The sequence below is a fragment of the Delphinapterus leucas genome, chromosome 9 (assembly GCF_059928025.1).
Source record: "Delphinapterus leucas isolate spDelLeu-1000000601 "Yukka" chromosome 9, BTC_Dleu_Yukka2, whole genome shotgun sequence".
Lineage (NCBI taxonomy): Eukaryota > Metazoa > Chordata > Mammalia > Artiodactyla > Monodontidae > Delphinapterus > Delphinapterus leucas.
In genome coordinates, this window is record NC_143137.1 from 68,587,873 (window position 1) to 68,601,390 (window position 13,518).

Consider the following 13,518-nt stretch of genomic DNA (forward strand, 5'->3'; position numbering starts at 1 on the left):
TTATAGCCAAAAGTTGATACCCTTTTACCAACCTCTTCCCATTTCCCCTACACTTCAGCCCTTGGCTACCCCTTTTCAACCCTCTCTGTATGTGTTTTTTTTTCTTTTTTAAACATCCCCATATATGTGATATCTTGCAGTATTTGTCTTTCTCTATGTGGCTATTTCACTTAGCATAATACCAAAAGGTCCATCCATTTTGTCACAAGTAGCATGATTTCCTTCTTCCTCATGGCTGAATAATATTTCATTATATATTTATATATATATACCACATCTTCTTTATACATTCGTCCATTGACTGACATTTAGATTGTTTCCATATCTTGGCTACTGTGAATAATGCTGCAATAAGCATGGGGATGCAGATATCTCTTTGATATCCTGTTTTTATATCCTGTTTTATTTTCTTTGGATATATGAAGTATGAGGATCTAATGTAAAATATGGTGACTACAGTTGATAACAGTACATTGTTTAATTGAAATTTGCTCAAGGAGTGGAACTTTAATGTTTTCACCAAAAGAAAAACAAACAAACAAAAGGTAAATATGTGAGGTGATGGATGTGTTAAGTAAATGGAGGGAATCCTTTCACAGTGTATATGTATATCGTATCGTCACGATGTACACTTTAAATACATTTTACAATTTTATGTCAACTGTACCTCAATAAAACTGAAATAAAAAAATAAAAAACTACCTTGCAGCTGATTTTTCTTCTTCTTCTGGGGACATTAATGAGGACTAATTCTGTCACATCTCACACGGCTGTTTACTTTGGTCAGCCCTAAATCTGAGTCTTCCAAGTCATCTATTAACTCTAGGACTGCTGAGAAGCAACACAGCCTGGTAGTTAGGAACGCAGATCTAAAATCAGGCTGCATGCACTCTAGAGTTCGCGAGCCACAGCTGCTGAAGCCCGAGCGCCTAGAGCCCGTGCTCCGCAACAAGAGAAACCACTACAGTGAGAAGCCCGCGCACCGCAACGAAGGGTAGCCCCTGCTCGCCGCAACTAGAGAAAGCCCGCGCAGACAGCAACGAAGACCCAGCGCAGCCAAAACTAAATAAAATAAATTTATTAAAAAAATTATACTAAGTGAAAGAAGCCAGACACAAAGGTTGCATATTGTATGATCCTGTTTATATTAATTGTCCAGAATACGCAAATCCATAGAGTTCGAAAATAGATTAATGGTTGCCGAGGGATATGGGGAGTTACTGCTTCATGAGTATGGGGTTTCCTTTTGGTATGATGGAAATATTCTGGTACTAGATAGTGTTGATAGTTGCACGACTTTGTGAATATACTAACAACCACTGAATTGTAAACTTTATACATTTTATGGTATGTGAATTATATCTCAATTTTAACAGTAAAAAAACAATCAAATAAAATAAAATCAAATAAAATCAGGCTGCAACTTACTGTGACTTTGGGCAAATCATTTAATTTCCAGTGCGTTCGGTTCCTCATCTGCCAAAGGGGGAGATACCACCTACCTCACCTGTTAGAAGGGTTAAATGATAATATTGGTTAAGCATTTAAACAATGGTTAGCACATAGCAGCCTCAAACAAAGAAATATAGTCTGACCAAATGCTGCCCTCCCTTCCAAATCTTTTTCCTAGGCCCAGAATAGGTAGGGCCAGCTTCATGGGCATGTTACCTGTGCAGTCACGCAGGACCCCACACTTAGAAGGGCCCACATTTGACATAATGTTTTGTTGCCATCTTGAAATACATAACGATTCTTTTCTTTTTTTTTTGTAAATTTATTCATTTATTTATTTTTAGCTGCGTTGGCTCTTCGTTGCTATGCGCGGGCTTTCTCTAGTTGCGGCGAGCGGGGGCGGCTCTTCGTTGTGGTGCACGGACTTCTCATTGCGGTGACTTCTCTTGTTGTGGAGCACGGTCTCTAGGCACGCGGGCTCAGTAGTTGTGGCTCGTGGGCTCTAGGGCGCAGGCTCAGTAGTTGTGGTGCATGGGCTTAGTTGCTCCATGGCATGTGGGATCTTCCTGGACCGGGGCTCGAACCCACGTCCCCCTGCATTGGCAGGCGGATTCTTAACCACTGCACCACCAGGGAAGTCCCGAAATTCATAATGATTCTTGAACATCATGTCCGGCATGTCCATTTTGCACTGGGCCCTGAAAATTATGTAGCCAATCCTAACAATATACTATCCTGAGATTTCCTTATCAATTCAATCTCTTCTCTGAGCATTATCTTTAATTAATTTTTTAATTATCTTTAATTCTTTAATTCTTTTCTTACCTTAAGTCCTGATGATACCATTTTCCTTGTCTGATGCAGAGGTTTTTGGTTTTTTTTTTTTCTATTATACCCCATATACCACAGGACCAGAAGGTAAGGGGTTGGCTATGTATCACTCCCTCCCATTTGAAGCTTGCACCATCAGACTAAACCACCCACTACATCTCCTCCTTATTCTCATATTTTGACCCAGTTTGTCCCTCTTGACTCATTCTCTTCTCCATCTCAACTCATGCCATCATTCTTGGTCACTTCAGAATGCATACGGATGAACCATTTACCCTGCCTGTCAGATCCTTCCCTTCCTCACCTTCAGTTACCTGTTCCTCCACCCGCTCCCAACCAGTGATGCTGGTTGCATCAGCAGTAACTCACCATCCCTGAAAACTTAAAATCAGTCACTCCCTTCCCTGGCGCCAACTGCTGTTCTTTCGGCTTGCATTCCCAAGTACTCATTTTGCCAGAAGTCCTCAACTTCAGTGAAACATCTAACCCATTGCCTTCACGTTTCACTCTCTTCCAACTTAATTATGTTTCCTCTTCCCCCTTTAACCTGGCTTTTAGTCCATGTTTCCTAACTGAAATAATTCCCTTTTAATTATTTTACCTTGAGTGCCTCCTTTTTTCTCTAGCACGTTCCCCTGAAAAATCCCAAATATTGGCTGAAACCATTTAAAAAATTTTTTTCACGCCAGCATCTGAGAAGCTAAATGTAATTGTAGATAAACAACTAGGAAGAATACAACCACTTGAAATTTATGCTAAAATTTTCATACAGCTATTTAACACTGCCAGGCAATCCTACTGCACTCACATAGTAGTTTCATTTCCCCAAATAAAATCATAAACAGCATTTTTATACTCTCTTCAGTCTTTTCAAACTACTGCCCATTTCTCTGCTCCCCTTCATTGCAAGGCTGCTAGGATGATTTTTTTTAGTACTTATTAATCCTATTTCCTGCCATTCATTATTCAACTTATGACATTTTAGGTTTTTTCCCATCACTCCCAAGAATCTATTCTTTTGTTACAGTCACTTATGACCATCATCTTGCCAAATCTGCTGTTCTGTCCTCTTCTTACTTGACCTTCACCAGCATTCTATGGTTGACAGTCTCTCTTCCTTTGGTTTCCAGATATTTGACACTTTTCTGTCTTGCCTTTACCTACCTCCTCACTGGTGAGCTCTTCTAAGATTCTTTCCTCTTAATATTTTCCTGACTCAATCCTGGTGTGTGATTTCCTTGGTTGCTCTTATCCAATTCCATGGTGTAAATACCATATACATAAGGTGAAAAACTACCCCAGTTTGCCAAGGAATAAGAGGATTCCCAGGTCTTAGGACTTTCAGTACTAAAACAGGGAGAGTCCTGGGTAAACTAGGATGATTGTTCACATTACCTATGTGCTAATAACTCCCAAAATTATGCCTCTCGTCCACACCTCTCTGATGAGCTTTATTTCCATTTTGGTGTGTAATATACATTTCAAACTCAAATTTGTCCAAGCCAGAAATCTTGATTTGTGCCTTCAATTTTTTCTTCTCCCATTAGCCGCATCTCCATAGATATCATCATAGTGTACCAGTTATTATGTAAAAAAAAAAAAAAAAGGGAGAGAAAAGGAAAGGGAAGGAAAGGAAAGAAGAGAAAAGGGAAGGGAAGGAAACTAGAAATCATCCATGGCTCCTCATGACTCTTCCTTTTCTATCCTCCAGTCCAGTTACCACCACCTGGTCCATGCCACCACCATCTCCTACTTGCACCACCACAATAGTCTCCTAACCACTCCCTGTTTAACTCTTGATCCTTTCCAAACCATTCTGCATGATGGAAGGTGGGACAATTCTAGTTTTAAACTAGAAAATTCTTCTGTACGATATATATAAAGAGTCATTTCTTTTTAAAACATTTCAGTGGCTTACTACCTCTTTGAGAATAGCAACCAAACATCTCTCCAGGTCTTGTAACAGTGCTTCTCTATCAACCTGTGGAGAGGATAAGTTTGTTTTAGTTTATGCTTTTGTTTTTTCTCTATTGCACCATGGACTGACTGACGGTCCTACTGCATATGACTGGAAGCCATCCGCAACATGAGCTGCACCATCCAACTTCAAACTCACCTGAACTGAGGTGAGTCTGGTGATCAAGGGCTGGAATCTCAGCAATGTCAAGCTGCTATAAAGGGTTTAAAATTTAAGTACTTTTCCTGTTTGCTGACTAGAAGCGGTTCAACTCAAACTTTTATTAGCAGTGGTCTATAAGTCTCTGCCTCCCTGACCTTAATCCACACCACCTATCCACGTGCCCCTGACACAGCTCGTGCCCTGGCTTCCTTTCTGCCCTTCAAATGAACTGTCAGGCCTGTGGATTCAGCTTAGAATATTCTTTGTCCAGCTCTCCACAATAAAGCTCATTGTTATTCTTCAGGTCTCAGCTCAGACACTTTCCTCAGAGAGGCTATCCCAAAGGCTCCCTCTCTCAGGTGATGGTCTCTAATTACTCTCTGAATCATAATAGAGTTTATTCCCTTTACAACACATTCTAGAATGTTAACATATTTTTAATTTTTGTGTTTTAAATTTTGAAATTAATTAGGACTAGTATAATAAGTAAAACCATCCTTCGCTTGCCAATTCTACACTTTCTGAGGAAACCAGAATTAAGAAATGGATATGTATCATCTTTTCAGTACAAATACATATAAACACACACCTTTCTTTTTTTTAACGGACTCATTCTCTACATATTACTCTGTGAAATAATTTTTCACCTAAGAATATATTTTAGACGTTTCTAAAGTCTATAGACCAAGACTACACTATTTTATGGTTTCTCTTGAAGCAGGTATACATAACTCAGGTAGGTAGTTTTACATAAATGAGACTTTTGGTTATGTTTTTAATTTACAAGGTTTGTTTTCTTGGTTTGCCTACTTCTTCTCTGTTCCCTTTCTTCACCTTCATCAATTCACCCTCCCCCATTATGATTCTTGTAAAAACTCTGCCACTTTTTATAGTGTGTGTTGTGTGTTGTTCTAGTTGTTGCTCTGCATCTTGCTTTTCTCACTCAACAACTCACTGCCATAATCACTCCAAGACAAATGACACAGGTCTTACTCACTGTTTGTAGTTGCTTTTTAATAGCCCATAGTGTAAATGTATCATAATTTTTTCTCAATTGAAGGCCATTCACTCTTTCAGACTTTTGCCTCTACGAAAAAGTACAATAAACATCCTCGTATGTATATTTTTATACAGTGGTGCTTTTACTTCTGAAGAATGGGGTTGCTTCTAAGGCTATGGTTATTTAAAATTTTAGAAGCACTGCTAAATTGTTTTCCAAAATGATGAGAATAATGTATAATTCCAGTAGCAAAGAATATGTAATTCCCTTCATACCCACCAGCAGTAGGTTTATTGAAATTTTACAATTTTGTCAGTCGTCGATGGTAAAGTGATACTTCCTTGTTATTTTAAGGACAGGAAATTTGAGTTTACTCTTTTGTGAATTCCCTATCCATATCCTTGAAGTATTTTTCTATTGAGTGGTTTGTCTTTCTCTTCACAACTTGTAAGGATTCTTTCTGTATTATAGACGTTAAATGCTCATCATCATCTGGGTTGCAACCTTTTATGTTCTTCCCCCACTTCTATCGTTTATCTGCTGACTTTATTTATGTTAGTGTAGTGGACATTTGTCACGTTTGTGGCTGTTCCAGGATCTACTGAACACTTTTTCTATATGTGGATGATTTTCCACTTATGAGTTCTGTCTCCTAGAAACTTGCTTTCCCAGGTTCCCTTTCAGCTAGGGTACTAGAACATGCCCCAGCCCCTTCCTATTAGATTCACCTGCACATAACTCTAAGGTGGAAATGATCAAGGCAAGACAGTGAATGTGGTATTGATGTCCTACAGAGACAGCAGTGCTATCTTCTCAAAAGCAGTCCCTCACTATAGTTTGGTCATTTTCCCTTCCAAATTGCTTTTCTGAACATACAGTTAAAATGTATGTTGTTTTCAACCAAGAACCTTAACTGATACTGATATCAATGTGTATACAAAAGTTATAATTTTTATGTCAACTATATCTCTTTATTTTTTCTGGGTTTCTGGTAACATTACGAAGTTTCCCCTTAACCCCTATATTGTATAGGTAGCCTTGGTGATTTTCTTCTGTTTTATTTTTAAATTTTAAATCAATAGGGAACAATTAAATGCACATGTATACATATATATTTGTATTTTTATGTTTATGTAAATATTTATAAACAATATATACATGTAAATATTATACGGAGAGCGAGAGAAATCAGTGCTGTCCAACAAAACATTTTGCAAAGCTGGAAAGCTTCTATAATCTACACTGCCCAATAAAGTAAACACTAGCCACACTTTAAAACATGACTAAAGCAGCTGAGAAACATAATTTTTAAATTTAAGTTCCATTAAAATGTAAATAACACTTGTGGCTAGTGGCTACAGCACTGAACAGCACATATAGTGAGAGTGGACCCAACTTAGTTTCCCTCTGGATAAATAGCTAATTGTCATCCCCACTTAATAAATAAGTCGCTCTTTTCCCACAGAATAGAAATACTAACGTTCCCATATATGAAATTTTCATATACATTTATTTTCTAGATTCTCTGTTTTTTACGGATCCATATGGCTAATACCATATTGATTTGACTGTAGTGACTTTATAGTCTGATGAATAATGTGTGAAGCGTATTTCGCAGCTTCTGATTCTCCTATAATCAAACTTTTCTTGGTTGCTTCAGACATATATTCTTCCAAGCGAAATTTTATATCATTGTATCCAATTCTGAAATCAGCCTTGATGAAGTTCTATTTATTAGCGCCTCAAATTTATAGGAGAATTTTGAAGAATTGACATTTTTACTGTATTAATTCCTCCCATCCAAAATCACACGGTTTTTCCATAGTTCAAAGATTGTTTTATGTCCTTTAATAGTCTATGAGTAAGATTCACAGATTTTTTTTTAAACATAGGTCCTGTGTTTTCTTTTTAAAAGTCATCTGTGAGAATATTATGCTGTTTACTATGAACAGCTATCTTTCCATTTTCATCGCCATTTGCTTATAGACAACATAGACAAAAGCTCTTGGTCTTAACATATTTATCTTGTTTTTATCTTAAATTCTCTTATCCATTATTTTTCATTGATTCTGATTTTAATTAGAATCTTAGGGTTTCTAGACATATAATACTGTCATTAGGGAAAAAAATTCTATTTTCTAATGTTTTTACTAAATTTTTTTTAACTTACCATTCCAAAGCAATGGCAGCAGTAGAAATTTACATCTAATTTTTCATATTAATTGCAATGAGAATTTTCTAACTTAATGATAATTAGTTTAATTTGAGGTTGATTATTGTCATATTTTATTCTTTTAATTCATAAATTTAAAAATATATATCTTTATTGGAGTATAATTGCTTTACATTGTTGTGTTAGTTTCTGCTGTATAACAAAGTGAATCAGCTATGCGTATACGTATATCCCCATATCCCCTCCCTCTTGCGTCTCTCCCCCACCCTCCCTATCCCACCCCTCTAGGTGGTCACAAAGCACCGAGCTGACCTCCCTGTGCTCTGCGGCTGCTTCCCACTAGCTATCTATTTGACATTTAGTAGTGTACATATGTAAGTGCCACTCTCTCACTTCATCCCAGCTTACCCTTCCCCCTCACCGTGTCCTCAAGTCCATTCTCTACGTCTACGTCTTTATTCCTGTCCTGCCCCTAGGTTCTTTAGAACCTTTTTTTTTTTTTAGATTCCATATATATGTGTTAGCATATGGTATTTGTTTTTCTCTTTCTGACTTACTTCACTCTGTATGACAGTCTCTAGGTCCATTCACCTCACTACAAATTACTCAATTTCGTTTCTTTTTATGGCTGAGTAATTTTCCATTTTATCTATGTGCCACATCTTCTTTATCCATTCATCTGTCGATGGACACTTAGGTTGCTTCCATGACCTGGCTATTGTAAATAGTGCCACAATAAACATTGGGGTGCATGTGTCTTTTTGAATTATGGTTTTCTCTGAGTATATGCCCAGTAGTGGGATTGCTGGGTCATATGGTAATTCTGTTTTTAGTTTTTTAAGGAACCTCCATACTGTTCTCCATAGTATCAGTTTACATTCCCACCAACAGTGCAAGAGGGTTCCCTTTTCTCCACACCCTCTCCAGCATTTGTTGTTTGTAGATTTTCTGATGATGCCCATTCTAACCGGTGTGAAGTGAAACCTCAGTGTAGTCTTAATTCATATAATTTTTTCAGAATGTATTGATATTACCATATGATTTTTTTTAATAGATTGATGTACGTCATTATACTGATAGGTTTCTGGATATTACAACTATCTCTTTTTTTTACAAAGATCTTTGTGTATTTACATAGGAGTTTGAGTTGCATTTTTGTTTTTTATGATAACTTCATAAGGTTTTATATTAAGAATTTTTTCCAGGGGAGTAGTAGCTTAAATAACATAGGAATTATCTATTTTTTATAAAGACTTGATACAATCCAGCTGGGAAAATCTGTGGCCTTAGTGGCTTTCATTAATGGCAGATTTTTAACCTTCTCAATCACTTTTTGATTATTGACCTTTTTTTTACCTTCTCTTGGGATAATTTTAGATATTTAAATTATGTTAGAAAAGCATCTATGTCACTTGTGTCTACGTTTTTCAGATTTGTTGTCATAGAATTGTCTGCAGACATACTTTATTATTTTATTACTATTTTAATCACACCTCTAGTTATGTCTCATATCTCATTCCCATTCTTGCAAATTTTGCCCCTTTCTAGTCCCTTAATCAGGCTTCTTTTTCTTGATCTTCAAATCTCACTTGACTTTCAGTATAGTTCAGTAGTTGAAGAAAATGTGATCTCTGAAGTCTGAATAGCTATAATTGTATGCTATTATAAAACATTTGTCACTATGAATAATAAGAAATTCTTTTGTTACCTTGAGTCTTCAAATGTAGCTCAATCAGAAGGTCTACTCCTATTCAGTGATCAAAACTCAGTCCCCCGTTGAGGGCCTATCAGGGGAAGAGAGGAGAGATGGGGCACAAACTGTATTTAGTAAACAGGTGAGGGCAACTGTTTGTTGGCAGCAATCAGGAGAAGAAGGAAGCAAAGAGAACAAGAAAATTCTTGTTTGACTGACATTGTTCTGAGCTGGCGTGGTAATTCCTGAGGCCTGCAGACATAAAGCTGACTCTGAGAGTATTTCTTAGGTTCTTCAGAAACCTCCATCTCTAGGGAAGAGGTTGGTTGATTACTCCTTTTGTATTCATTGAGAATCCTTCAGGGTCTGGGCCTCTTCAGTATCTCTCCCTTGAGATCACATCCTCTCCTTCAGAGAGGAGCCTGCAGAAACTGAGATGATCTCATGCAGGTTCTTTCTCACGCACGGCCCGTATATGGTGTGGGTCGGATGGCTCAGGTGTCTTTACTTTGAGAACTTCTAAGCACAAGAGTTAGTCCCTGCTTCCCCCCTCCTTGCTTATCTACCAGCTGCTGGCTAGTCACTCATTTGTGACCTTTATACTTAACAGCCGAAGTCAGACACTAGGCTCCGGTGTCTCCCCCAGTCTGCCATGGACTGAACTAGATTTTCAGTGTTCTCTTAAAGCCCTCTCTTTAGATCTGAAGTGAAGAACAAAATAAGCCCCACCCTCTGCCTTTATAGTGTGAATTCACAGAACAGCTATTTCTAAATAATTCCTTTACTAAATTATAACAACGGTTCAGACTCAGAAAAATGAACGAACTTAAGCAATTTTAAGTAGAAAAACGATTAACTCACTTAACTGGTGCCTACCAATCTGGGCAAGGCAGCAGAGGAGGCTCCAAGTGGGCCTGGAAGACTGACTCCCAACCACTGCAGAGAGGACCCATCAGGCCTTGGCCAATCCTGCCACAATCAGGAAACTCCACCCGACACTATGTATCAGTTTCTACTGCAGTTCCTGAGGATGCAATGGTGAGCAAAGCAGACAGTAAATTCCTGCAACCGTGAACTCTTACTTTTGGGGGGAAAGTGGGGATGGGAGACAGGGAGCAAGTGAGGTAAATATGTAAAATATACATTATGTTAGATGCTAATGATTGCTATGGAGACAGATAAAAGAGGCATTTTGCAATTGCAAGTAGGTTTTTACAGTTGAAACATTGTTACTTTTCTTACAAGATTGACACATACAAACATATCTGAACATTTTTTGAATAATCCTTGATATTTTCTGCACGTATTACCTCTTGGGATAACGCCCCAAGTCTCTCAGCCAGTCTCTCTGCCAGTAAATGGGGAGTGAGAATTCGAACTCAGGACTGGCTGTCTCTAAAGCACATGCTCTTTCCACTACCCACTATTTTTTTTTTTTTGTGGTGTGTGGGCCTCTCACTGTTGTGGCCTCTCCCATTGCAGACCACAGGCTCCGGACACACAGGCTCAGCGGCCATGGCTCACGGGCCCAGCTGCTCCGCGGCATGTGGGATCTTCCCGGACCGGGGCACGAACCCATGTCCCCTGCATCGGCAGGCGGACTCTCAACCACTGCGCCACCAGGGAAGCCCTACCCACTATTTTTTATAATAAAATATAAATGAGTTTTAGATTTGCCACATCTCAGTTCTTTTATTAATGTGCATATAATTAAGAATTGATATCATTTAGAGAAATCACTGAATCTAAGTAGATTAAAGCAAATGCCTTTGGGTCTTTCTAGTCATAAGGCCATTCCTGGAAAGTTCTGGACACCTGTCTTAATGCCTAGTTATTGCTCAATCTGAAAACATGGTGCCTTGAGTTGGACCTTGTTAGATGGTAACCAAGATGGCTGCAGAGTTGGTGAGGTGTGTTTGATGTTATCTGTACATTCTCCCAGAACTGCTCTAGTCCTTCCAGTTTATATATTGAAACGCTCAGGAGTAATCACCATTCTTAACAGACTGGATCTTGTCCAGGCCCAGATTCTTGGGCTTCTCTGAATCTCATATAATGGCCCCGGAATCAAACCCTATTAACTGCTAAGGACCACCCAGGAGTAGCCCTTAAACTGGTTGTAGACATATCGAATTTCCCAGAGCTCCTTCAAGCTAAAGTGGGTCACCCAGACCACACAGAGGCAGGACAGGAGATCTAGTGGAGTTTTGGGTTGGACTATACTTCCAAAGAATGTGTGATGTCTTCTCCAGCACCGAGAAAACAAGCCAGAGAGGCTAGAGCCTATTCACTCATGGAAACAGCTTGGATGCAGTGTATCATCCTACCACTTGGCTTCAGTAATGTGCATGAGTATCCACTGTCCTCATCTGAGGATCACAGCTTATGAATCCTAAATTGTGAATTTTCCCAAGAATGTTGTAAAAGCCATCTGTCCAATCTAGCCTAACCAATAGATTAAAGAAAGCTTTCACTTTGTTTTCTCTCAATTGTCTCTGTCTGATTCTTGGTAAATTCAGATTATTTTCATCAGTATTTTTCTAGAAAGTTATTAACTAGGTAATTATATGTGCATTACAATTTTTAGATGACATGTGTTATATATGTGGAAGAGTCACATCGTTTGTCATTCAGTTTATTTCTGCCCATGAGTTTTGGGAACAACACAATCAGAAATATCTACAACATGAAGATTATATCAGAGTGAATTCTGTGAACTGACAGTAGTAAATTGGGATTTGCTTTACTTTTTTTAAAGCCTGATTGTGCTGGTACAGTACTTGAACTTACACCTAGTTGTATGTCTTTGTTTTATATGAGCCAAAGTGGAAAGTGATAAATGAGCATATTGAACCATTCTCTAGCTGAGAATTTTTGACCTTCTGAGTATCTATTACCACTGCCATGTTCTAAGCCTTTCTACTAAATCCCTTGAGCAGTCCAAAATTGATATTGTTATTTAGAAGAAATTTTTCTTGTGTAAAGAGATATTAGTATGGTTACACTACAAGTCACCATATAATCTGATCTAAGCATAGCAATGCCTCTGAAAAACCCAGGATGCTGCTTTTCCTTTAACCGTCCATCAACCCGATGACTGAGAACGTAAGACAATTTTATTTATGATATTCCACTTTCTGCCGAAACCAAGAACAAGAGGTCTCATCAGTTTATAAAATATTTAAAATTTCATCTAAGATAGATAAATAGATGCGCAAGTGATAGTTCTATAGAGAAAAGAGAAAATTCTGCTAATTTGTCTATTTCTTGAATAAGAGGGGTGGGGGGCTAACCCAAGAGTCATTTGTCAACCACCATGTGGAATCACTTATGCCAGACCGGGCCATCAATTAAATTGGAAAGCACTGCACTGCACTTTCTAGATTGTAGAAAAAATGCTTATACAAATGAAAAAGAGGGAGCAGCAAGACTGTACCTAGTTGATCCAATCCCCCAAGTTCCTCCAGTTCTATTACCATAGACTGTCTTTCATCACCTCCTGGATTTACACTACAACTGCACTGCAATACCAGCATCCAGTTACATATCCACACCACTGGTTAGCAGACACCCTAAGAAATCTCTCCAGTTTAGTCATTTATGTGTCAGTGAGCAGGGAGCCCCACTTCCCTCATTGCCACAAAACTTACTTCTGCAGGACTGGAGTGATGGCCAAACATTTACATGCCATTTTCTTTGGCTGACAATTTAGTTTTTAAACCCTTAATGGAGCATCTTCAACTACTGTTGTATTGACATAATTTCAAATGCAGTTGTGTTTCCAGTAATCTATGACAGTTTTAAAAGTTTGAAGAGACCAGGAGCTGGAGACAACAGTAGAGCAGATGTGTTTCATTGGGATTTGTTAATATCTTACTAAGCTATGTTATAGAGACATTTCAGGAGGCAGGCATCAGCTCAAGCAACAACTCATCTTTAAACACACATACTTCCATGTCAAGTGATAAAATGAGAACACACAAGCCACCAAACACCCAGCCCAGTATGCAACTATCATAGATATATATAAGGTGAATGAGTAAAACACAGTCTCATAAGTTACATGAGTTCAAGGAGCTTCTATTCCGGGGGGGGGAGCTTGGAAGGGGAGGGAGTGGCAAAATCAGATTGAAACAAAAATAACAAATAAGTAAATTACAATTCTTCCCAGAAGGTGACAAGTGCAATGAAAAGATGAACAAGTGGAACACGGTAAGGGAGCTCCAAAGTACAGGGATTGGCGAGGGGTG

The 13,518-nt window shown here is 38.4% G+C and overlaps 1 protein-coding gene across 14 annotated transcripts in view; it reads right to left on the reverse strand.

Annotated features, from left to right (window-relative positions):
- The window catches only part of CRPPA (CDP-L-ribitol pyrophosphorylase A), a 410,033-nt gene that overhangs the window by 41,094 nt on the left and 355,421 nt on the right, over nucleotides 1-13,518 (reverse strand). For 7 of the 14 annotated variants that reach the window (XM_089917688.1, XM_089917687.1, XM_089917681.1 and 4 more), the window contains one exon: nucleotides 3,875-10,292. The gene's annotated coding sequence lies outside the window, so the exon portion shown is untranslated. Of the gene's footprint in view, nucleotides 1-1,428; nucleotides 1,508-3,874; nucleotides 10,293-13,518 lie in introns of those variants that run through there. The other 7 variants (XM_089917677.1, XM_089917679.1, XM_089917674.1 and 4 more) reach the window with 7 other exon arrangements.